The sequence below is a fragment of the Neovison vison genome, chromosome 5 (genome assembly GCF_020171115.1).
Source record: "Neovison vison isolate M4711 chromosome 5, ASM_NN_V1, whole genome shotgun sequence".
In the NCBI taxonomy this organism is placed as follows: domain Eukaryota; kingdom Metazoa; phylum Chordata; class Mammalia; order Carnivora; family Mustelidae; genus Neogale; species Neogale vison.
The window spans coordinates 8,269,918-8,292,844 of NC_058095.1; the positions used below are offsets into that span (position 1 = coordinate 8,269,918).

General features: G+C 46.1%; 1 long non-coding RNA gene across 2 annotated transcripts in view; it reads left to right on the forward strand.

The window, feature by feature from the left end:
- Positions 1-22,927, forward strand: part of LOC122906035 — a 105,843-nt gene that overhangs the window by 56,523 nt on the left and 26,393 nt on the right. For both annotated transcript variants that reach the window (XR_006384510.1, XR_006384509.1), the window contains exon 3: positions 18,422-18,569. This is a non-coding gene — a long non-coding RNA (uncharacterized LOC122906035). The remainder of the gene's footprint in view (positions 1-18,421; positions 18,570-22,927) is intronic.

Genomic DNA, 22,927 nt, shown 5'->3' on the forward strand with positions numbered 1-22,927 from the left:
AAACAAACAAACAAAAAACAAGTGAGCTTGGCCTGGGTAAAATTCAGAGTAAGCAAAAAGATCTTTGGCACCTACATTATCTCTCCTTTTGATGCCTTCTTAGCATTTTTGGGACGTGTGGACATTTTTTTCTACCTGTCTCTACAGTTGCTTAGGTCACATTTCTTCTTCTTTTTTTTTTTTTTTTTAAGAAAAGATTTTACTTATTTATTTGTCAGAGAGAGAGCACGTGCACAGCAATGGGAGCAGCAGGTAAGGGAAGAAGCAGGCTCCCGGCTGAGCAAGGCTCAATCCCAGGACCCTGGGATCATGACCTGAGCCAAAGGCAGATGCTTAACTGACTGAGCCACTCGGTGTCCCACATTTCTTCTTTATAAATTAAATGCCCTGGTCAAAAATTCTTTAATTTTTTTTTTTGTTTGTTTGTTTGCTTGTTTGTCTGTTTGTATTTTAGAAGCTTCTATGACATGGAAACTCCTGAGAAACTGAGTTTCTAGAATCACCTTTAACGTATTTTCTGTGTCAATGTATAATCCACTCTTCTGAAAAACCTGACCTTTTTTTTGCCATCTCTGATAAGAAACCCCATTTTATTTTTAATTTTTTTAAAGATTTTTATTTATTTGACAGAGAGAGAGAGAGAGCACAAGAAGGGGGAGCAGGAGGCAGAGGGAGAGAGAGAAGCAGGCTCTCCACTGAGCAGAGAGCCCGACGCGGGGCTCGATCCCAGGACCTTGGGATCATGACCTGAGCCGAAGGCAGATGCTTAACCCACTGAGCCACCCAGGCGCCCCTTAAGCCCCATTTTAATATTTAGATTATTTAGCCAACAACTTCAACAGGAAGAAATGACAGCAACTAGCCAGAAAAAAGCTTGCAGGGATACTGGACAGAGACGGAATAAATCCATTTTGGGCTGTGGATGGCTTCCAGCTCCAGATCTGAGCCTGCATGGAGCTCCCAGGATCCTTCCCGTTTCAAGAGCTAGTGGCATCTCTCCTTTGGTCTTTCCTGGGCTCTGACTGATTTTAATATAACTCAACTCTTGGCAGTGGAGATTTGGAAGCCAAAAGTGTACTCTTTATACTTTGATCCTTAAGGAAACTGGAACAAATCGAGTTGCTTATTAAAAAAAAAAAAAGCCAAGGGTGAGGTCCCCTGGGGTGTGGTGTGAGGGTTGTGCTGGAAAAGGGAGGCCATGGTCCAAGCAAACACGACTGAGGAAAGTCTTCCAGCTGGACTGGGTTCCTAACCATTTCTCCGGGCAAAGGGGAGATTCACTCCCTGATAAAAAAATTAAAAAAAAAAAGGCAGCTCATCACCCTCCGAGCAGGAGCTGGGCCAGCAGCCAGGCAAGGAGAACAATGATTTCCTCGCTTTTAAATTTGATTATTAGTTCCTATTTATTGGAAGCCTGTGATACATTTAGCCTCGTAGCCAATGTGCAGGAGGAGGCAACCCTTCATGGGATTCATTTTTTCCTATTAACTTTTGCCATATTTCATCAACTGAGTCAGCATCTCACTAGCTAAGAGATGTTCAGCTGAATCTCGTTTGATGGCCATGCAGCGACCAGAATCACTCTGGCTCTCCTTGTCATCCCAGCCACAGGCCAGTCTGGCCTGTGCCCAACCCTCTACCCCTTCTGCATTGCTATCGGTGAGGTCACATGGCCAATTTCATTGAAAATGAGCGTTCCTGGCCCCATTTCACAACTGTGCAACCAGAGGCCAGGAAAACTATAGGAAATTTCAAGATCTGGCTCTTAATGTTTGTCTTCCTACCAGCGACCTGGGATGACCCACTCTGCATACGGCCTCCCGTGGTTTTGGATACATGTCAGAGCCCGGCATCCTCAAACGTCAAAAGCCGATGGAAGAATACCAAGTGACATCCCCATTGTTCCTCTAGAAAAATAACTGGGCAAGTGCATCTTAAACTCGGGTCTGTAGAAATGGTTATGATTAGAGGTGTGACTCGCAGGGTATCTTGAAACCAGACATCTGGTTCAGAATGCACGGGCACGCTCGAATGTGCACTGAGACCAAACCGTAGTGGTCTTATTCTCAAACTGCAGTTGTTAGCAGTGCATTGAAAACCCAAGTTGCCATTGGGATAAGCTTGGCTTGGATGCACCCACGGGGAGAGCTGCTTGCGCTCTTGTTGAACAAGCCGGTGGCTGTCTGAAGGTTGAGCAACCCCTACCCCACTCCCCGTGGGTCCAAACTGGCGACCATCCCTGGAGGTTACTGGTTCTGGTGCTCCCCGAGGTTGACCGTAATGAGGAGCTGTTTCAACTCCTGTGTTTGCCCATTAGATGAGCTCTGGATGAAACAATTCAGGTATGAGTAAGTGCTATAGGGGTTTGCGTATGAGGCCAAGATTTTTGCAATACGTTGATGTTTACTCTTCTGGGGCTAAAGTGGGTTGTGGTTTATTGCCAGGTGCAGAGCCGTGGTAGACCGCCAGCAGTGGTGGAAGCCAAGAGCGGAGGGAGCCAATGGCAAAAACGGGGTATCTGACAAATGGCCTGTAGTTGCCCCCGAGAAAGTCAAAGTAAATAATATAAGGCAAGGTTCTGTACACATCACTCTGGGTCCAGAAGAAAGGTTTCTTATGACAAGGGATTCATTAAACAACTTGTCAGGTCCTGAGACAACACGGGTATTTAGTAGGGTCTTGGTGGGGGAGCTAGTTGGACAGGAGTGGGGTGATTTCTTGTTTTCAGAAGGGGTAATAGATGTTTGTAGTATGATCCGGCAGGAGTCCTGGTGGCCATGGCCCTTTCTAGGTGATCATCTCCAAAATAAGACTTAGGTGCAAGATGTAAGCATCATTAGATTGAGCTCCAGGGTGGAAGCAAGGCAGACCCCAGAGGCCTCGAGAGTGTAGTGGGCTGACCCAACAAGCTCTTCCTCCCTGAGCAGGCAGGTCTCCTCATAGTCAGACTCCGCATGATGCCCCTGAATGGGACAGGTGGCATAGTCCACGCCAACAGCCACCCACTGGTCAAGTTTCAGATTGCTCTGGGGACAATGCTGGTGATGTTACCCAAGTCTGCCACTGTTGAGCTCACGGGTACATGGAAGTGTCGGTTCTGATGGACGCTACTTAGCTCCAAGTCAGCTTAGATTATGTCAAGACAGACCTATAATTTGCACATTGTTTTGTTTTGTATTCTTGTAGACTCTTGTGTCTAGCCCAAATCCCCTCTTTATCCCATAAATATTTTAGGTGGTGAGATTTCCTGTTAATCCCTCCCACTGGACCTACTACAGAGGCTACAAAGAGTGGGCATGTGCCCAATTTCACTGACGGCCTGAGGTCTTTCTTCTAGTAGTTTCATTCACCTGCTAAGCCCCCTTGTCATTGTCCCGATACCTGGAAGGTGGCATTCAAAGACCAATAACCAGCCATTTTTCCAATTCCAGGTAACTCACGGAAAGTTTGAAAGGTCTCCGTTTCCTCACTGGTGAAAGAAAAGGGTCATTGTTGGAGATAATATTTATCCCATGTTCAACTGTGTGATCTCATTTAATCTCCATCATGACCCCATGAGATTTGGGTATTTTCAGTTTGCTCTTCAGATCTGCCCTGTTTTGTGCCCCAGGAGACTAAGTCGTAGGAACAGTATCAGTAGGTTGCCTTACCTTTGGCTTCCAGTTGGGTTTAGTCAAGGAGGGCAGAAGACAAAGGTGAGCCAATCCCTATCTTTCAGAGTTAGCCTGGCCGGTTGCCTCTCTCCATCCGAGCTCACAGCTACTGCTGCTAGGGTGTGTCTCTCTCTTCTTCTGCCCTCTTGTCCTTCAGTCCTGGGTAATGGTGACCCTGCTCTTTCTAGCCCTGGGGTAGTACACCGGCCCCCCTATTTCCCTACTCTCCGCTCGCTCCTTTGTAAGTAGTTCCTTCATTAAACTCTGTTAAACTCCCTAATCTGAGTGTGTCATCTGTTCCTGCCAGAACCCTGACTATACAGAAGTTACTAATATGATCCCCATTTTACAGGCAAGGAAACTGAGGCCTAAGGAGAGCAATCCACTAAGGCCAAGGACTCCCACCTCAGAAGAGGTGTTCAGATCCTGGTTTGCCTGAGCTCAGAGTCTGGTGATTGAGGACGGTACCTCAGCACTTCCGTGGGGTCCCTTCCTGTGTTGGCAGCCCCTGACAAGGACACCGGCCACTCACCAGCCACAGAGCATTTCTCTCAAGGTCTCCTCCACACCTGCTATCCCCAGAAAGGGGAATTGTGCAGATCTGCCTGCTTTCCTCATTCCATCACGTTAGAGTCAAAAGACGTGAATGTGCATGGCAGACGGTCTGGTCTGAGATGAAGACGACGTGGCAGGGCTAAGAAGCCACTTGAAGAATGGCTGAGCCTGGCTTCCCTGGCCTGTGTCCCGTGGCCTGGAGGGAATGTTCCATGAGGCACAGGGATTGCAGAGCTGTTCAGCTCGTACTGGAGTCATTCCTCGGAGCATACACTCACTCCCAGGGGGCCCAGGAGTTGGCTCAAACCCTTTCTTGCACATCTTCAGAGCTGGGTCATAGAAAATGCAGGTGCACGTGGTTGAGAGGAGGCAAAGCGCTCTCCTGGTTTTGGACATCTGCACTGTGCTCTTTTCCACTGATGCTCTGATGTCAGTGGTCCTGTGTCCTTGGTTAGTATGCTTGATAGGCAGTAAGCTCTCAATGTTGCTGAAAGATCGAATGAATGGGGTAAGAGATCATACTCGGAGAGCACTAAGAGGCAGTGCAATCACTTCCCACCCCTCCTTTAGAACGGAGATTAAGGGCAGGGCCAAGAGAAGATGTTTGCTGGGGATTTAATCATGCTGGGAATGCTTTCTGGAGAAATACGAAACGGCAACAGCACTGATTTTGAGAATGTAGTGTGTACCAGGCATTGTGTTAAGGTTTAATAGGCAATAGCTCATTTAATCTTCCCAGCTTGGTGAGAGTGAGAGAATTATCCCATTTTACAGATGAAGAAGTTGAGGCCCAGTGAGAAAATCTGCATTGCATCCAGACAGACATTTCTAAGTGGCTGCATTAGCACGAAAAGCCAAATCTGTCTTCAGACCTCCAAGCTATGGCTAATTATTCAAAACTCTGGGTTGGATGCCTGACATTTACGGTCTGTTAATCCGATCTTGTGGGCACCGTCTAGAGGCCGCCGGAACGTCCCACCACACCTATAACCTCGCCACCCAAGCAATTTCTCTCCCCACATGATTCCTTCTCACCCTGTCCCCTTCTTCTGAGGTTTCTTTCTTGCCCGTTTCCTCTTCTCATTGTGAAATGGTTTTCTCTCTGTTGCTGCCTGTCCCAGCCCTTAGGCGAGAGAGGCACTGAAATGGATTTGCTAGCTTTTGCCCTGACCTGTCTGTCGCATCTCACAGCACACCCGGGGATGCCTTGCCTCGGAGCCTTATTAATCATTTCAATTTGACATTGTGTGTGTTTTACGGTCTTCACTTCCGCCCCTACTTTGCCCCCATTCAATTATATTTACCTTTTAAAGCAGCCCTGGAAGGGAAAAATCTATTTCTCCTGCCAGATGTTAAAAAAAAAAAAAAAAAAGAAAGAAAGAAAGAAAGAAAGAAAGAAAAGAAAAATACTCCCTACACACACACACACACACACACACACACACTTCTGCTTCCAAGTTCCTCTTTAACACACAGATAAATAGAAGAAAAAAAATGCCTCCTTGTTTTTAATAATGAGCAGCAGGGACGTTGTCCTGAGTATGAGGATCTCTAAACCACCCTGTCTGACCCTTGGATGTGCATAGAAAGCCCCAGAGGGCATAATGGGAGAATTCGATTTCTGATCCTGTAGATCTTGGGTGGAATGTGAGATCTGCATTTCATGCGGCGGCGGTTGTGGGGGGGTGCGGGGGGCAAGGTCAAACTTTAAGGAAGGCTCCAGAGTTACCCTCCGCCGCGTTCTGCACGCCTCCAGGGACCCAGGCCAATGCTTCTCCGTTCTCCACAGCGCGGGGAAGCATGTCCTCACCCGGGAAACGTTTCCAGGCCCCCCAACTGGCCCACGTTGCCCACAAATGCTGCCCTAACTCAGTGGCATCTTTTTTTTTTTTTTTTTTTTTTTTTTACGGCTGAGAGCCTTTTATGGTTTAGGTTGGAGTCTCCCTCCTAAGCCCTTCGGAGGCTAACAGTTAGTTGTCCCTGGCTGGGAGACAAAAGAAATGCATTTTGCTGGAGCCAGTTTCCCCCCAAACGCTAATGGCACCTTTATCTCTGGGTAATTAAGGTTCTGACTGATGAATGCATAATTATGCATAAGCCCGACTGAAATGATCACCTCGGTCTTTCATCTTTTCGCTTACTTCATCGAGAGGTAAGTCTCAGGCCTGCTTCGGAGAGCAGCTGGTCCGAGGTGTCTAAGGTGGGTGGGGTCCCTCGGGGGGGGGGCAGCCGCCGCCACAGGGACTGCGGGGCCGGGGAGGCCGGAGCTGTCTCGGTGGCCATGACGTAGTGGCTTCTGGTGGCATAGAATGTATCACGATTTGCCAGTCTGTGTGGAAGTTCAAGCTGTGGCCCGTGGGTCTGGTCCAGTTCTGCCTCCAGAGAAATGAGGTGACAGGGCTGGGCTCAGGATCTGTTACTCGGGCCATTGACCTCCGCTGGCCCCTCCCTGTTTGGGGACAGGCTCATTCTTCATTCTGGCTGCCCTTGAACATAGTTACGTGAGTGTCACTGCCGTCATCCTATGATAGTCCCCCTCTCACTGCGGGGTCAGGACTGACTTCGGTCTTCTCTCCTCCTGGGCAGGCGCTCACGGGGTAGGGGGAGCACAAGGAAAGTTCTAGGTCTCCACACACACCTCATCAGAAAGTGTGCTCTGGAGTGACAACACAACTCCGAGTTGTAGGCCCTAACTGAGCTCCAGACCCTCTTCCACCTCCCCTGAGCTCTGCACAGCTTGGGAAACTCTTCTGAGCCTCTGGTTTCTCACGTGTGAAATGAAGATTATTGCGCCCACTTTCTAAGATGAATTAAAGGGAATAAAGTCTGTTTGGGCTTTGCACGTGGCCTGGCCACTGCACGGAAGGGCCCTTGTCTACCCCTCGGGCGCCGGAGAGCTGCAGGAACTGTTCTGGTCTCCACTTCTGAGGGTTCTCTCTCCTGCCACGGGGCCTCCAAAGCTGCTGGAAAATCTGCAGCCACATGGGATTCAGGGCCCAGGTGCAATCGGACTGTTGCCTTAAAGGGTCGGTCTGGGTCGACCGTGAGTCCGCCTGTGGTCTCCAAGAGCACAGGGACATTCCTCTGAGGGGCAATCAGTGAGGCCTAAGAGTGAACCATGAAATGGGAGAGTTCATCTGAAGGCCTTGAGGACTCAGTAGATGTTTGGTGGGTAACCATTCCCCAACCGGCCCCGGGCTGTGTGTTTTCACACATTCATTTATCTTTGCCACGATCCCGCGTGGTAGATGTTTCATTCGATGCATGAAGGTACCAAGGCCAGAGGGGTGGCTCCTCCCAGTGTATCTCACTGCTAAGTAATCCACGTGGGGCCCCCCGTCCCAAGCAAGACGTTGACACCACTGTCCTCTTGGACAAGCTTGCTAGCTCCTTTTTTCTTTTTTCAGTGCATGCACACGTTTCTCAAATATATCTCCCTTCACCAATTAGATAATTATTCTTTAATCCCCTTAAAATAGACTTTCATTCTCTGCCCTCTGGTGACACTGTCTCTCCAAGGTCAACAATGACCTATTTCTTCACTGTCAAACTCAATGACCTTTTCTCTTTTAGTCTTCATTTCTGGCACATTCCACCATTGATGGAAGCTCTCTCCTTGGGCTTGAAGACAACGTATCATACTGATTTACCTCCTCCTCCTCTCTCTCCTCATCACTTCTTTTTCCCTCTGGTGCCTCTTTTTCCCTCTCGTACTTGTGATATTGGTCTGATTCTTCTAGCACATTCTTTGACAAACTCATCTAATGTTACAATGTCAACGCTATCCTTTATGCTTACCGTTGTCCGAACTTCTATTTTTCGACCTGTCCTCTATTGAGCTACAAGCATGGACAGCACAGCTGTCTTCTGCTAGACCTGTTGCCGTCATCTCCAGCTTCATAATGCCAACACACAGGTCCCTGTCCCTCTTTGATTTCTCATTCACTTGCTGACTTCTCTGTTTTGGCCTGTCACAGAGATATCTCAGTCACCGTGGACTACTCTGTATCCCGACCCAAATATCAACCCGACAGCTTCGGGTCCTGACTCAGTCCTTTCCCCTCAATGAGGCCCTGAATACCTCATACCTGGCTCATGGGCACGATCTTCCCTTAGTTCTCCAGACTAGGACACTCTACAAAAGACAAAATATATATACAAAATACAGCCAGAGTGTTTCTGTCTTGGGAAATGCCACTTTTACTATACTTGTCTCCCAAGAAACCCTACAAAATCACTAACAGGTGCCTTACCTTGATTCGAGAAGTTCTCCATGATCTCCATTTCCCCCCCCCCGACCTGCTCTCCCACTAATCACCTACAGACACCCAGCTCACATCAATTTAGACTACATTCTAATTAGGATTAAGTGCAATTGGCAGTAACACTGTAGCCTAAAATAAGTATGACAAACTATACAGACACTTCTTTCTCTCTCATTTCAAATCCCAGGACAAGAATGATATGTGAGCTTCACCAAGTGCCCAGAGACCCAGATCCCTTCCATCTTGTTGCTCTGCTTTGTATGATCTCCATTTCCTAGGTCACCCTGGATACAGATTAGCCATTTCAGGTCCCACTGTCAAATCCACAGTCCACCCAGAAAGAAGCAGGAAAGGCTGAAGAAGGACACAGTCCTTCTGTATAAGGACACTTTCTGGAAATTGTAGAAAGAGCTTCCACTTAAATCTTATGGGTCAGAATTTAGTCACATGGCCACACCTGAGCACAAAGGAGGCTAGGAAATGGATGCTTTACTATAGCGAGACACTGTGCATACCTGGCTAAGACTCAGGGCTTTATTACCAACGCAAGAAGGTGGGAAAGTCTGTTGGGAACAACCACACCCTTGCTAGAGCCAACCTTTTCCTTTCCTCACAAAACATGACACTTTGGTAACCGAGTTGTATAGCATAATGGTCTCCCCTTCCCGACACACTCTCCTGTTTATCTAAGTCCTACTGGTCAGGGAAACGCTCTGACTGAGGAGGATGAGCACTGACCCTGGAGTCACACAGAACAGGGTTCAAATCCTAGTTTTACTACTTCCCCTTGCTGTGAGACCTTGAACTCACTCAGTATCTCAGCCTCAGTCTTCACCTCTGTAAAATAGGATGACAAAACTCATGATGGTTATTACATGAGAATCCCCTGGGCCAGTTCTGATTAAACACCTAACACCAGGTCGGGCGCCACCTACTCAGATGAGAAATGAAGGCAACTTGTCTCATCGATAATCATGAGATTTGCCATATTTTCTCAAAAGGCTCAACCCAAATCCTGTTTGTTTGGCAGAGAATTTCCTATCCATTTCATATCAGGACACCCATCCCTGCCTTCAGCTCTTTCTGATAATACAAATACCATTTAAGACACTCAGGTGAAAGTGAACATAGCCTGCTTATAACTTTATTTATTTGTTACCCTCAGGAAAGTTGAAAGAATAGAGCTTTGACTTTTCTGGAATTGTTATCTTAAGGTATTACCTCTTTGTACACACATGCCCAGTTTTCTCAATGAGATGAAATATTCTTGAAGGCAATGCCTATTTTAAACAGGAAGTTTCCTTTGTTTATGATCCTTTGCTTTTTTTTTTTTTTATCCTCTTAGCACCTCCAGTGCTGCTTAATAAAAATGTGCATTTCACTATCCCCATCATCTGTCTCTGATGGTTTCCATGGATGTCTGAAACTGTGGCAACAAGGAACGTAAGGGATAAGATTTTGAGACTTATCAAAATGATCCATTATTGCTTTCAAGGCACAGTCCTGGGGCAGACGTGTCCTCCTGTCCCTTCCTTGTACATATCATAACTCCCTGTAGTATTCTTAAAACAAACAAACTAACAGACAGCTGCTGAGTGAGTGAGTGAATGGCTAAGGGTCCGGTGTACGGCAACTGGCACTAACTCAGGCGGTCAGTGAGAGAGCACAGATGTGGCCATGCTGGAGTTGAGGGCTCTAAGATGCTTCCTGCAAAAGAGAGCTCACCCAGAGGCAACAAATGGTCCTGAACATGCTTTGGATGAATCTCCCCATTTCCCTTAGGGAAAGACCAACTTCCTCCTTTTAAAAGAATTGTATCGTTGAGAAATAACCTATTCTCCAAGGCTCTGTGGGAGCTTGATTGGTTATAACTGATTGTCTTTCTTTCATGGACCCTGCAGGGAGTTAAGACGACCTTCCAGAGGCAGTCTCCTTCCGTCATTTGTTCCCTTGGCATAGCTATGATCCCCTCTATTCTGCAGTAGGTAGGAAGAACCTAGAGGCTAAGAACTTAAATTCTTAGAAGAATTTAAAACCACTACTGAGTTATGTACTTGTAAATGACAGACAATAAAGTTTTCTGCAGTGTTGAATGCGTACAGGACAAAACTTCCAAGGTAGGAATCATTATTCCATCTTGCAAATTAGTTTAAGGGAGGCACACTAGATCACACAGCTCCCAGGGGGCAGAGGCAAGATTTGAACTTGGGTTTGTTTAACTCTGTAGCTTTTTGTTTTGTTTTAAATTCTACTGTGGAAGACCCTCCCCATGAGGATTTCATTAACATAGAACATGTTTCAGAAAACAGCCACAGTAGCCAGTTTGCTCTAGCAGGTTGGGCAAATAGGAAGTGAATATGCAACAATGTTTCTCTTCAGTAATGCCCTGGTCAGTTTCTCACCCCACCCCTCCCTAAATGCACTCTCAGGAAATATACTTGACACTAGATGACAAGGAGAATCTTTTGGCTTGTTCTTTGTCCAGGTTCTTGAAAGCAAGAATTAACATAGTTATGTTTTATTTTCTTATGTTTTAATTATTTCTACTTTATGAACTGGCCTCTTCTCAAAATCACTGCTTGGCTGGAGATGACGGTCACAGTCAGGGTGCCCGAAGGCCGACTTGCCCGAGAGAAAGCAAACTCTCACTGAGTCAGAAGTATTTGCCTTCAATCCTCTGTCTCTGGCACGTAGTCTATATATTTTAGAGTCCATAATATGCATGTACACCCATGACACATACACGTAATAAACCGAGCAGATACAGTACGTTATTATGCCTTGTCTAGATCACCAAACAACGTCCTGGTGGAACAAAGGCTCTTAGCAGAAAGATTGCAGAATATGCTGTCTTTTGTCCCGCTTTCCTCTTCTCCTTCTCCCTCCCCCGCCCTCTACCTGCCCCTCCCTCTCTAGCTTAGAGCACGCCACATCAGGGCGACAAAGCATTGAATTCCTCACCAGGTTTAATCTCTGCAACATTGCGGCCCTGGAGTTATTAAGAGGAGATTGTGCAGAGCCGTGATGACGGCTAGATGGAGACTTTTCCTGGATAAAAAGTCCTTGCCTGGGATTATCTTTACTTCTTTTGCAGTAATCCCACCGCCCCTCCGCTGATTTTGCCCTTCTGGGATGGAGACAAGTGCAGACACAGGGCTCTGTAGGGCCCACAGAGTGGTAGTAGCCATTAGAGGAGTGAGCTGGGGAGGGGTCTGAGAGCTCTACTCTGGGATGGTATGGGATGGTCTCTAACACTTCTGTTCAAAATGCAAAAAGAGGCCAAACTACGTGGTTGGCCTTGAGGTTGATGTTAACAGCACGTTCTAGTGCACGGATGGGCAGCGCCCAGGTCCGAAATAAGCAGTTTCGCTTCTGTTCCAGACACCTTTCCGTGCTTTTTCCACCTGCTACCTCCAGTTGTGTCTGACAGAGACATGCCTTTCTTTCATGTCTCACTCTTTTCCCCCCAGTGACTTGATTATTTCCATGGATGTTCAAATAAGTAAAGGAGACAAGGTATGTGCAAATTAAGATTTTAAAGGGCTCAGATGTGATGTGTCCTGCCGGCTGATGGGAGAGATGGGAAGTCATTTGCTGGTAAGGATTTTAGATGTGGACAGCAGAAGATCTCTTGCCTGTGAAAAGAGGCTCGTGGTAGCTATGCAAAAGCATTGGCATCGAGTGCTGAGCAGATGTCTGGCGTGTGGTAAACAGGAAACAGGTGGGGGCTACTTGTGGCTGATGAGGAGACTGAGAATGTGTCCCAGGAGATACTGCGACCGCAGAGACCACCATGCTTGGAACGCCCACTGGGTGCAAAGGATTTTTTCCTTTGGCAGAACATGAAGATTACCTGGGGAACTTAGTAAATATCTGGCATCCTGGGGGTCCTGGGGGGCTCAGTTGATCAAGCATCCAATTCTTGATTTCAGCTCAGGTCATGATTGCAGGCCTGGGACCCAGCCCTGTGTTGGGCTCCCCGCTCAGTGCAGAGTCGGCTGGGGAATTTCTCTCTTTTTCTTTCCTTCTGCTCCTCCCTGTGCTGACTCTCTCCATCCCCCACTCTAAAATAAATATATACATTTAAAAAACACATAGCATCCCAAGCGTGCTTGTTTCAGGGTGGTTTTGTTTTAATGTCAGCGAACTAGCGCTCCTGGCTGGGATGAGAATGCCCGGGAGCACGAGAGGACCAGGGCAGGGAGTGGACGGTGGCCGGTTACTAGAGACTGTGGTCCCACCACAGTGGGCAAGACCTCTTCTATGTGGGTAGCAAAGAGAAGGGAAGGAAAAGATAGATACAGGAGACATTTCAGGGAAGAAAGGGCACGTTTCTTATTGCCTGTGTGACGTAGAGAGGAGAGACAAAAAGCTCTGTGCCTTCAAAGCTGAGTGCCTTGGAGAATGGAAACGAGGGGATGTGGAACCATGGGAAACATCTGGATGGAAAGAGGGAAACGGGGAAGAGTCACAGGAGAAGGTGTAGAGACTTGTGAAAATACCCAACAGCAAGTTTGAGTGGAGGGGGACACCTTGACCGACAAACGTGGGAACGACCTGCACACAGGTCATAATCAAAGCTCTAAGAATGAATGAACTCTTCGAGGGCTGGAAGGAAGAAAAGATCACACTCTATATGGAAGACCCATCCTCAAACACAGAGGAGAAAACTAGACCAAACCCACAGAGAGCTCTTACTGTGAACGCGCATGACAGAATGAGAACAGCGTCTCTCATAAACTCTGGGGCACTGTCACGGCCACTGAATCCCAGAAGGAACCCAGTGAGTAACCTTGAATGTGGTTACTGCAGGCCTGTTCCCGCTCAATGCAGGGACCAGGTTTGAGTGTCCAACATCATCTCAAGGCAGGACATCTAGCTTATCAAATTTCCTTTTGATGTATTTCCCAGAAAGACGCCATCTGAATTTCTTCCCTTTCCCTAAGACGTATGTAGTTAGAGACCCCCACTTTGAGGGCATTTGCAGATGCCTTTAACTCATGGCACTGGAACCTAGAACCGTTTTTCCTCCTCTAGGTTAAATGTTTATTCTAGTCATGTTGATGTTCTAAGGGAAGGGACTTCAGAGTAGAAGAGGTGTCTCAGTGTTTCACATCCAGAGACGAATCGTGTAATTTCTCTGAGTCTCATTTTCTTCTTCTAGCTAGAAAAGAGGTGGAACTAGATCTTTGCAATCTATCCATCACATTCTCTTTCAACAGTGCTCTGTTACTTGTTTCTTTGTATCTAATTTATCTTTGCATCTCCTGTGCCCATTATCCATACTGAATTTTCAATAAATGTTTCTTGAATGAATAATCAAGGTATTGGGGTACAAAGGCCGAAGTCAAGCAGGATATGGTTTATTTCTGAACCCCTACCATAATTCTCTCTTAACTCAGGGTTTCTCAAAAATCTGTTCCTCAAAATTCTCCCTCTGTGGGATCAAATAGCACTATGACATTATCAAGTGGTGGAATGTGTTTGTATATGTAAGTTCTTGTAGGGAAAGGCTGTGTTCTACTTCCTCTGGGGGATTCCGTGTTCAGAACAGCGATGAGCAAGTCTCTCTTCCTGCAGGACTTCTCAGAGCCTTTATCACAGTAACATGTATTGCTAGAACCAGTATCGTACAGGCAGAGTTACCCAAATATGTTTGATTGCAGGAATCACTCTCCACCCATTTTTTAAAAAGATTTTATTTATTTATTTGACACACACAGACCACAAGTAGGTAGAAAGGCAGGCAGAGAGAGAGGGGGGAAGCAGGCTCCCTGCTGAGCAGAGAACCCGATGTGGGGCTCGATCTCAGGACCCTGAGATCACAACCTGAGCCAAAGGCAGAGGCTCAACCCACTGAGCCACCCAGGTGCCCCACTCCCCACCCATTTTTAAAGACTATTTCACTCCTCACTTCATATATATATATATATATATATTTTTTTTTTTTCTTCATTGGGATCTTTCTGGATCCCAAATTTCAGATGTTTTCTGTTCCCCAAAGTGGAGTTTGAAAAAAGAAGCAATGACAGAAGTTTTCAGTGGGCTGCAGGATCAGGATATTTCAACTAAAGGCTCAACAAGGTCCATATAGATTTCTGAAGCATGTTTCAGTCCATTCAAAATAGTGTTGGTACTGCAAGTTTGAGGCTCCTGTAAAGAGTGAAATCAAACCCCTGGCACGCCCTGAGCACCATAAAATTACTCAGGAGGAACTTGTTGTCAATTACCACTGTGAAATAATAGGGCGTTTTTTTTTTTTTTTCTCTCTCTCTCTCTTTATTTAAAATACCACTTCTCAGCCAAACAATCATGAGGGTGCCGTCAAGGGCCGGATGTGTTGTTTCCCAGCAGGGTTGGACTGGTTGCTGGGGCTCACCCAGTGGGTGGATTTATGGCTTAGCTGGCGTTCTGGGCAACTCAAGGCAGTCTCGTGAGGAGTTGCAGGAGGAGAGAGTCTGTGCCTGTGACGGGTCCCACTTTCTTTCCTAAGATGGTACCAACCTCCTGGCCCCCCCAGTGGCTCTCTGTGCCCCTGAAGATTTCTGTTCTGACCTTGACAGGTTTTCTGTGAGCATGCTGGCATGCCTTCCCCATCCTGCCTATTGCTTCCTCTTCGCTGTCCAGATGAATGGAGAACTCCCACAGCCACTGGGAAGCTGCCACATTGGTCTCTGGGGGGAAGCGCTCTTCTTCTCCACTCTCAGGATCGATGGGAAGACAACAACTATCTGGCAGTTGAGCTGGGGTTTGTTCACGGCTCAATCCAGAAGGCAAAAAGGGAAAATCTCAATGAACTCATCATACTATAACATTTATAGACACCCCGAATTGCTCTCAACTAGCAAGAAGCATTAATTGAGAGACCCAAGTTATGTTCTTGACTATTTTATTAACTAGTCGTTTGGACATGATTTCACTTTTTGAGTCTCATATTCTGAGCTAAAGAACATCAACATCTACAAAGTATTTTCTGGCACTGAATACTTTCACTCATAGTCTATAAGCACGAAGTTGACAAAAATATTATGTGTTGAGAGTTATACTTATGTCATACACGGTGGAGAAGTGGCGCTCAGAGAGTTTGAGTAAGTTGCCTAAGATCACACAGGATGTGAAAGACAGATTCAGAAACTAAACCCAAGTCTCTGACTTCAAATTTTGCACCCTCCTTCATCGGTGTACTGAGGAAATGGAACTCGGTAATTCATCTTTGAACATCGTCTTACCATGGGGTCCAGTGCCTGCCTACAAGAGGCTGTCTCCTATACACAGCGGCTAGCGGCCAGAATTCAAGAGGGCCATCAGAGGTCATCTCAGCCTTTTATCCAATAATAAATGGAGTCAGAGTTCCCTCTTCTAATGTAGTCCTGAATCACTTGGTCTTGCTTTCAATCAGCCTCCCTATTGATGAGGCATCTTTCCTGGTAGCTTTCCCTTATTTTCTCCTGCTCCAGAGCTCAAGACCATTTTAAATTTTCATTTATTTTTAGCCACTGGACCTTAATTAGACAGGTCATTAGTTCAGTAAATGCTCTTCTTCATAAAAAACAGAATGCATACTCTTCGGGGTGCCTGGGTGGCTCAGTGGGTTAAAGCCTCTGCCTTTGGCTCAGGTCATGATCTCAGGGTTCTGGGATCTCTGCTCTCTGCTCAGTGGGGAGCCTGCTTCGTCCTCTCTCTCTGCCTACCTCTCTGCCTACTTGTGATCTCTCTTTCTGTCAAATCAATAAATAAAATCTTAAAAAAAAAAGAAGAAGAATGCATACTCTTCAACAGCCAGTACTGACTCTCCCCCTTTTGCTAGGACTTACTTTTCTCTTACTCTTCTCAGATGTGGTTTCTATCTGGATCCCTCATCCACTCCCTCCTTCTTAAGGCTTCAGAGGTGCCCTGGTTAACTACTGATGTTGCCATGACACCACACAGTTCTCTTAGCTGCATCTGACCCCTTGAGGTTTTGACCTTCACACTTCTGATTCTTAGGCTCTTTGAGGTATCTTTCAACTTCTAATTTTCTATGTCCCCTCTACCACTTTACCCTTTCCTGTCTTGCTGTCAGTTCTCAAGCCTACATGCTAAGAAGAAAAGTGAAAAAGTGAAGAGTCTGAAATCTGATACCCAAGCAACCTGTCCAGTCTTGTCCCCTGGTATAGCAAAGGCTGACATACCCACACCACTGGGCACCCCTCTCTCCTTCATTCTGACAAATACTTGTCAACACCCACAAGGGTGTCGTAAGGGTAAGAGGCCAAGGCAGTTCCAGATTGTTATTTACCTTTGTATGGTTTAGGAAGGACCTTATTTTCCTTGAAAAAGAAATGATCGAGATGGCATGAGCTAAACAGAACCTTATGTCCTGGGAGGAGAGGAAGAACTCAAGTCTCAGTGACAGGTTTACAATCCTGGACATGCCCTCTGTTAGATAGGAGACCATGAGAAGTCACTTACCCTTATCATCTATTTAATCACTCAAAACCTAGACATTAAAATATCCTCACAAAGCCTGTAACATTAAAAGTTTTGAGATGTGACAGGCTCTGAGATAAGACATACATCGCACAACTGCATGGGATAGTTACTTTTCTTGTAAGCTTTGCTTTTGTGGGTGGGGTCTTCAAAGGGGGAGTATCAAATTCCAATTAGTTATATTTTGTTCTGTGTTAGTGTTTTTTTTTAAACATATAATGCATTATTTGCCCCAGGAGAACAGGTCTGTGAATCATCAATCTTACACAATTCACAGCATTCACCATAGCACATACCCTCCCCAATGTTCATCACTCAACCACCCTCCCCGCCCCCAGCTCCCCAGCAACCCTCAGTTTGTTTCCTGAGATTAAGAGTCTCTCATGGTTTGTCTTCCTCCCCAGTCTCATCTTGTTTCATTTTTTCCCCTTCCTTCTCTGCATGACCCCCTGCCCTGACTCTCAAATTCTTCATATCAGAGGGATCATATAATTGTCTTTCTCTGATTGACTTACTTCACTTCGTATAATACCCTCTAGTTCCATCCACATTGTTGCAAATGGCAAGATTTTAGGGGGGGTTGATGGCTGCATAGTATTCCATTGTATATATATATACCACATCTTCTTTCTCTATTCATCTGTTGATGGACATCTAGTCTCTTTCCATAGTTTGGCTATTGTGGACATTGTTGCTATAAACATTCAGGTGCATGTGCCCCTTCGGATCACTACGTTTGTATCTTTAGGGTAAATACCCAGTAGTGCAATTGCTGGGTCATAGGGCAGTTCTATTTTCAACATTTTGAGGAACCTCCATGCTGTTTTCCAGAGTGGCTGCACCAGCTTGCATTCCCACCAACAGTGTAGGAGGGTTCCCCTTTGCATCCTCGCCAACATCTGTGGTTTCCTGACTTGTTAATTTTAGCCATTCTGACTGGTGCGAGGTGGTATCTCATTGTGGTTTTGATTTGTATTTCCCTAATGCCGAGTGATGTGGAGCACTTTTTCATGTGTCTGTTGGCCATCTAGATGCCTTCTTTGTAGAAAATGTCTGTTCATGTCTTCTGCCCATTTCTTGGTTGGATTATTTGTTCTTTGGGTATTGAGTTTGATAAGTTTTTTATAGATTTTGGATACTAACCCTTTATCTGATATGTCATTTACAAATATCTTCTCCCATTCTGTTGGTTGTCTTTGGTTTTGTTAACTGTTTCCTTTGCTGTGCAAAAAGCTTTTGATCTTGATGAAGTCCCAATAGTTCATTTTTGCCCTTGCTTCCCTTGCTTTTGACGATGTTTCTAGGAAGAAGTTGTTGCAGCTGAGGTTGAAGAGGTTGCTGCCTGTATTCTCCTCAAGGGTTTTGAGGGGCTTCTGTCTCACATTGAGGTCTTTCATCCTCTTGTGTTTGATTAAAAAAGACTAATTGATTTTGATTCATCTGTGCTGTGTCGTATAATCTATTCCTTTCTGTTTACAGATGTGAGAATGATCTGTTTCCTGCTGATCACAGGATTTATCTGAATGAGCGACCCCCCGTTTTTAAAATGCACATCCCTTCCACATCCACATGCTCAGTTGAGAAGAGCCTTCTTCCACAGAAAAGGCCAATTTTTCCATCAAGTTATGTGAGTAGCTGCCCTCCCCTGTTAAGACCCTCACCTCTTGCTTGCTGTTATTTTGCCATTATAGGACACGTATCACACAAGGGGGGGAAGTTTCCATAACTCTTTTGGGGATTCCCTCGACTTCTATCTCATTTCATCATGAGAAGGAGCTCAAGGCAAGCTTTGTTTGAAAGAAGACCCCATAGGGACGCCTGGGTGGCTCAGTTGGTTGGACGACTGCCTTCGGCTCAGGGCGTGATCCTGGAGTCCCGGGATCGAGTCCCACATCAGGCTCCCAGCTCCATGGAGAGTCTGCTTCGCTCTCTGACCTTCTCCTCGCTCATGCTCTCTCTCACTGTCTCTCTCTCTCAAATAAATAAATAAATAAATAAATAAATAAATAAAGAAGACCCCATAAAACCACTCTCCATGATCAGTTTGCATTGAGGTAAACTAAGGAAAAATGTGGTGACCGGGACTACCTGTCCGCAGCTGGCACCACCCAGCCTTGATGTGTACTGGCCACTTCTAATATACACTCATTGTAGAAATAAGTCTCTGGGTTCCATTGTATTTTAATATAATAATTACAGGATTATTATTTTCAAAAGGAAAAAATCTAAGCCATGCTATTAGGAGGGATGTGTTTTCCTCATGTAAGACTGGATGGGGCATCTTTGAGAAAAATGCATTGATGCTGGCTTTGAGGAGGAGGAGGGCTTTCTTGGGTAACTTGTGAGTATATCAGTGGCCACTTCCTGTGGAAGAAAGTGTAATGTAAACTTGAGCTCCCACCTTCTACCCAGCTCTTGGGACTAATTTCCTTGACTTTTTAAGCACACGTAGTTGAGATCGTCATCAACATCTAGTAGAACGCTATCATGTGCGAAATCTAAGTAGGAAGTGAGGGGATGAGTAGATTTCTTGAGGAAAGAGTAGAGGGTGCATTCTGGAGGATTTAATGGGAGGATAAGGAACATGAGGAAAGGGACAGGTCAGGAGAAGAGGACTCTCCACACGGGACCTCTACTTTCCTGAGTTCTGTAATACCTCTTCATCTTGGTATGGTACAAGGAAATAAGGAAGATGAAGGCCCCAGTATGGTTCTTTAAGAGCTTCCTGAGCCTTCAGTGAAAAAAAAGTAGATGTTCAAGCAGATGGATCAGGCAAGATCAGAAAGCCAGAGGGTCCCAGGGCAGGGAGGGATGTCTGCTTCCCCTTACCTGTGGTTTGCTCCAACTGATAGGGGTTGGGGAGAGGGCCAACTGTCACGGCTGTAGATCACCTCAGGGTAGCAGCAGTTGCGGAGGGACAGAAGATAAAAGGCAGCTGCGACGGTTCCCTGAATCCAGGGATACATTCATGCTAATTCTAGGATGCTCCTTCCCCTCCTGGCTCAGAAAGTACCACCGCCCCACCCCACCCCCACCCCCCGGAAGAAAGCCAAGAGCTATAGACCTGCAGATTCCTCTTGTGTTCGATCTCCATGCTCCATCCTTCATATTCAGTTCGTATACCCCACTCATCATCTCCTTGTTTCCTTGCACGGCTAATACACTATTGAATGATGGGCAGTAACATAAATGGGAGCCAAAGCAACTCGAAACAGGTAGAGAAACCATTGCAAAATAAAGCATATGTTGTTGATCTCAAAACTCAACGTAACTACCTCTTGGTACACTCTGTGTTAGTTGAACTTGGTTCAGGTGGATAATCAAGACTAGCCTTGAGATCTCCAAGTATGAACACGAGGTGTTGTTATTGGTTTTGTTTGTTTGTTCCTATATGGTTCAGCCAAGATTTGCTAAGAAATCAGAGATAACAGTGACCAACGCCCTTGCTTTTCCATGGATCTCTGAGCTCTGCCGGAGTCATTGGCTTCAGTGGCTCATCCAAGAGTTTCTTGCCTTCGTCTTAGAGGATGGGACAGGTTGAGCTGGTTGTTTCCAGCCTCTTGAAAACATTCCCAGATCGGAGTGAATGTCCCTGCCAGGTGGTTGGAACAGCAAGAATTTCTAGAGAGGAGTTCATGTTGGGTCTAGTTTTCATTACTAATTAAAATTTGTAGGTAATGGGTTACTAATTTGTTGGTTTCTTTTATTGTGCTACCACTTTTTAAGGACTTGGGGGCTAAGAAGACTACATTTGTGTAGCTCTTGTCTGACTGGAGTGTAGGGATCTGGCAATGGTCTTCAGAGCATCTGTCCTTGGTTCTCTTTCTCTGGTCCCATATTCTGGCCGATGGACTTCAGAAGGGCCTTTCATTCTGGGTCCCTAACCATTGGAAATCCAAGGCAAGCTGAACCAACTTTCTCTTACGTTTAAGCAAAAGAGAATCGCAGTTCATTGAGCAACACTTCTTTCCCAGAGGGAAATTCATAATCCATTCCCATCAGCCCATTTGCCAGTCAGCTTTGCAGGAAGTGGGACTGGTGGTGACTCTTAGTTTTCTAGGACAGGCTAGGGTGGAAAGTCTGAGCACTGGGCTGGGCGTCAGGAGGTTTGAGATTGAATCTGGACCCCGTCATAGGCATCTGGGAAAGTCATTTGACTTTTCCAAAACTCGATTCCTTTATCTGTGAAACCAGAGTAAGAATCCCTCCTTTTGCCCACCGCAGAGGGTTTTTGGAGGGAAGAACATTCAGATGAAATAATGTTTGTGAAAAGGCATGAAGCACAAAATACAGTGGGATGTGAAAATTGCCCAGGGAATCAGAAGCCAGAGCATGTTACAACTTATAAATGTAATCCAAATAAAAGACGCACCACCCCCAGCTCATTCCCTAATATCTCCTCTCATCTGCACAACCCTCGGAGGACTTTTGCTAGAATTGTTGAGTCTCGGCTTATGAGAATGGCAGATTTGTTCTGGATTTAACACTTTGGCACCTCCTGTTCTAAAAAGACCACCTTGTGCACGCACGGACTCCCCTCCTCGTGGCTGTTGGGCTGACTTCAGATGGACTTGGACATGTCTACAGCATGCCTGTGTCCTTATTGAGTTCTTTGCTTTGGGAGCTTCGTACACAAGCGTCAGAGCATGAGTGGCTTCCAATGGTGAGTCTTCTAGAAGCTCATGGCCCCCGCAGTAGCTGCTGGGGAAATGGAGGCAGATCCCAACAGGCTAATGAGTGAGCAGGTCCAGCACCAGCCACAGGGAAGAACCTCAGGCCAGCTGCCAAGTTTCAGCCAGGAGGAAACATCTCTTCTGGAGTTTATAACCCAGCAAAGGAGGGAGTCAGTCATGAAAAAGAGGCACCACGCCCTTAATACCACAACATTACTCATGAACACCTTGCTGTTAATTAACAGCAGTAAATACCACTGTTATTTCATTTCGCTCACCAGTCTGCTCAGGGAGCAGCCCAGGGACACCCAGCAGTGGGATGAGGGACAGCTTGTCTTCACAAAGTCCCGAACGTCCAGCTGACATTGGTGCCCTGGGGGGTCTGATGGGTCTCTCCTCAAGGGGCAGACCAAATCCTAGTCTAGCGGCCCACACTCTTACACCAAAAGGAGGGTATATGGCCATGACTTCTCTGGAAAGTTCAAGTTGGAGCCTGCTGGTTTTTTGAACACTCCAGCAAGTGCTTATTTGATATAAACAAGTCTCCAATCGCCTGTGAGCCTCCCTGCTCCCCAAGAGAGCCTCTGGAATGATGGGGTAGCTCTCACTCGCCGTTGACTTGTAGTCATCCCTGCTGCCCACGACCTGGAAGGTCTGACTCAGGGAAGAGTTTTCAGCTCTCTACAACAGCTCTGGTTTCCCCACACAGATACGTCCCTACTGGATGTTCCAATTGGACAAGGCCTGTTGTTTGCTCTTCTTTTATTAATTTATTTCTTTGAATCCAAGAAACAGGCATTGAGGATGACTTCATGACAGATACTGGAAGAGACAAAAGATGAGAAGGATAGGATCCTGACCCCCAGGAATTCATGGTTGAGCAAAGTATCCATCTACCTATCCAGATGGGTAGCAAGTTCAACCATAGTGTTAAATCACATATACGACAATGGTAGAAGCTCAAGGTGTGACGGCAATTCCCCAGGAGAAGCGGTCATTTTGGGAGTGAGAGATGAAATGAAAACTAAGTCTGAAGGCTGAATAGGAGTTTTCTAGAAAGATAAGTCTTGTCATTGCAGGGAGAGAAAACTCGAAGTGCAAGAATCTCAAGGTATAAGAAAACAACTCTTCCTTACAGTGAGAATGAGCAGATGGTGAATGCTTATTCCTGTGGGGCTTTTCTTGTGGACTTTTCTGGTTCTCTGACTCTTGCTTCCCTACAGAACCTATACCAGACGTCCTATGTACCTGCTCTGCCTGTGCTAGTGGGTTTACTCCAACATATGATGTATCCGTAACACCTTCTCCTTTC